Source organism: Polyodon spathula, chromosome 3 (assembly GCF_017654505.1).
Source record: "Polyodon spathula isolate WHYD16114869_AA chromosome 3, ASM1765450v1, whole genome shotgun sequence".
Classification (NCBI taxonomy): domain Eukaryota; kingdom Metazoa; phylum Chordata; class Actinopteri; order Acipenseriformes; family Polyodontidae; genus Polyodon; species Polyodon spathula.
This window is the reverse complement of record NC_054536.1, coordinates 97,029,484-97,033,476: the sequence shown is the minus strand read 5'-3', so window position 1 is coordinate 97,033,476 and position 3,993 is coordinate 97,029,484.

Genomic DNA, 3,993 nt, shown 5'->3' with positions numbered 1-3,993 from the left:
CATCACATATCAACAGAAATGATCATTATAGCTTTTTTCCTAAATAAATCAAAATGCTTCCAGACAATAATAATTATCACATGTGGTGCTGAAGACAGTTCCCTGTTCCAGAAATGCAAGATAAGGAAGGTTTACAATCTCTGTGCCCCTCACATGCAATTTAAGTAATTGTTGTAGTAGTAATAATAATAATAATAATAATAATAATAATAATAATAATAATAATAATAATAATAATCTTTAGTTTTCATATAGCACATCTCAAAGCATTTTACAGTTTAAAACAATACACAGTGATATTAAAAAAGGACACAAAGCAGCTTAAGCAGCAGCTAAATCAAGTCTATGAGAATTCAGGCTCAAGCCCGGTCGATGATAGACGGGTTCGTCAATCCATTTTGTAAAGACACACCGTAGTGGAAACTATAAATCTTAACTAATTACGACGCTTTAGAAGATGGACTTCACCGACTACCACCGAAACTTCTGGCTTTCCCCGCACGGGCGTCCCGTCACCATCATAACAACTAAGTGTTTAGGTGTCTTTTCATAAAGTAAAGTTTGTAATAAATATACACAGTTATGTTGGTCCAGCACTAGCCCAATATACATATATATATAAGTATATATATATATATATATATATATATATATATATATATATATATATATATATATATATATATATATATATATATATATATTGTCGCAAATAACGCTGAATCAGCTAGGCTGGTCAGTAAAACACTGAATCCTTTTGTATGGAGAATCTCAGTAGCTAAGGCTCATGGTTCATCAACTGATTCAGATTCAGTTGTATTGAGTTTGCCCACTAATGATGATAAACAAACTACAAGTTAGGTGCCTGCTGATATGAAAAACAGTAAGTTTTGGCCCCCTACTGTATTCTGGATGAATGGCATCCCTTCTAAAGTGTCTCCATGTGAGCAGAAAGAAGTGTATAGTAACAATGTGTACAGATCCAGAACTATTGTACATGGTGCAGAAGTAACCCTGACACATAAATTAAAACATAATCCTCTTGTTAATTGTGCATGTAATATGTGCCAAAGCAAGTCATCAGTGACTGGGCTCAGACTTTGTCCGGCATGCAGTCATTTGGCTAAACACTGTAGAATCTTGTTTGAATGCAATGATTCTGTAGGTGTTTCTTTCTCTCATTTAAATGTAAACCCAAAAAGATATTAAGAGGATTGAATGCATGAGTAGTGAAAGGGTCACTTAGTAAAATGGACGCATCTGGGAAAATTAGAATGTGAGGAAGGTGTCCCTACTAAGCGTGTACAAGTGTCTTGTAGGTACGAAGTCAAGGCCATGGCGACTCACACCTGTGATGCGAGACGATGGATTCGAGAGCCTATTGTCGTGTTCACTGAGCCTACCCGAGTGGAACCTGAGACCGAAGTGGAGTCTTGCTGGGAGTGAGCTGAAACCCCGGACATGGATTGGAGAATTTAAAATGAAATGTATTAATGCAATAATATGTGTTATAATCCTTTGTATTGTTTCTATAATCTTTAGTTTGGAAAATTGTGTAAGTGTGTAATCAAAAGTAACACGTAATGCTGTTTTAATTCTTAATTGTGAAACTTATATATTTTCTTTATATAAAATCATGCAGTAGAAGCTGGTATAGTTTGATACAAGTGGCCAGTTTTTAGGCAGTTTCTTATCAAGATGGGCTTGATTCCCAGAATTGAATGCAAGTTTCTGCAGCACCCTTTTTAGCCTAAGAAAATGTTGTTAAATGTTGAAATAAGGTTTAATATGCTTGCTTTTTACTATAAACTATTTGTGAGTGTAAGACCATATGCTTAACACTGCCTGTTATAATAATATACATGAAAATGTTTCTCATCAAGATAGGTTCGCATTTAAAATAGTTAGTAATCATGTTCTATAGGGAGTAAACTGTCTAGTTTGACTCTGAGTTAAAAGATGATGCAACATAAAGAGATATTGTTTGAAAAATAAAATAAGAAGCTTAAAAAGTAATTTTAAGAAAAAGAATAGAAGATGGGTTTTAAGAAAGTAAAAACTCTATAACTTGCTGTGAGCCTGTCTTGAAGTCGTGCCAGAAAGTAAAGGGATAGTTGGTATGAAGAGCGGAGTTCTCTTATCTAACAGCGTCAAGGTTAGAGTGTCTTCTCGCCATAGAAAAATTGGAATAAACCTTGATTATCGCTGGAAATTGGAAAGCTGAGCGCACAACTAGAAAAGTGCAGCTGAAAAAAATAGGAGGTCGTCCGCAGGTCAGCTGATTTCATGCTGTTAGGAAACTCATAGGACAGAGACATTACAATCTTACACTTAAATAAAAAACAAATAGATTATCCATGAAGAGAAACTCTATATTGGGAAAAACATAAGATAGAAGTTACCTATAATATCTGTTAAGCACACGCCTGTAAAGAGAGAAGGAAAACTAATTTGAAGAATAGAATGGCATGAGGGAATATATTATTAGACATTAATACATATAATCAATATAATCATAACTAATAGTGTTGTATATATTTCAGACAACACTCATATATTCAAAATAATATTATTTTCTTTGTTTCACCTAGCTTTTTAGATAGAGGAGGGGTCGAGAGATGAGCAGGTGAGATCATGATTGGATGTGTAGACCAGGTGTTATATTTTTATTAATTGTTGGCACAAGGCTCTAAATTTTTGGGCTGTTGTGTGCCAAAAAGATAAGAATTGGACTTTTTGCAAAGGGGCACCACATTCAAGACCTTTGCTTGACAGGGTGAAGTGGTCCATCACTTGCAGATCTCCACCAGACTGATTCCTTTGTTCACACTACTTTTCCTTATAATAGGAGGTAAGCATATTACTAACATTGTTATATCTTACATGTATTGGTTGCATTGCTATAAGGTTTTGAAACTATGTTTTGGTTTTAAGAGAGTGTTATATTGAATGAAACTGAAATATAGAAGTGGGTGCTTGTAGGCTGCATGTGTTGGAATTTGGAGGTCTGATCAACCTACCTTTTTCCAAATATTAAAAGCATTTTAATAAACCAAAGGAGCATTGCTCTGATTGGTAAAACTTAAAATGAATGAGTCTTGAACGTCTTTCTTTCCGATTAAATAAAAGTTATATGGACTTACTTACAGCTCGTCCAGTGCTCGAACATAAACCACTAGGAGTTTATAACATCTCTGTCCTCCTAACGTCTCCCCTGAGTTAAGAGTGTGCAGAGTAAACAGAAAATAAATAAGACAAAATAAAAAGAGTACGTGAAAATCTGCAAAACGCAGCAGACGTGACAATATATATATATAGTGGTTTGCAGAAGTATTCACCCCCTACCAATACTGTCACATTTTGTTGAATTACAAATAATGTATGCACAGTTTTTCAAATAAACTTTTTTTTATTCAAAGCTGCAGTGGTTAAACTGAACACTGTTAGAGGAGGAGGTTTAATGTCAGCAAAACTTGCAAGAAAATGTACAAAGTGAAATGTACTGGTTGCATATGTATTAGCCCCTTAAGTCAGTACTTGGTAGAAGCACCTTTTCCAGCAATTACTGTTATGAATCTTTTTGGATAGGTTTCTACTAGCTTTGCACAATTTTGCCCATTCTTCATGGGAAAATTGTTCCGGTTCTGATAAGTTTGTTGGGAATCGTCAATGGACTGCAATCTTCAAGTCTCGCCATAAATTTTCGATTGGATTCAAGTCAGGACTTTGACTGGGCCACTCAAGAACATTCATTCTCTTCTTGTTCAACCACTCCAGTGTGGCTTTGGCTTTGTGCTTCGGGTCATTGTCATGCTGAAAAGTGAATTTCCTCCCCAGTTTCAGAGTCTTGGCTGACTCAAACAGGTTTTCCTCAAGGATACACCTGTACTTAACATCATACATTATCCCCTCTAATCTCCCCTCTATCCCTGTTGAAGAGAAGCATCCCCATAACATGATGCTGCCACCACCATGCTTGACAGTTGGGATGGT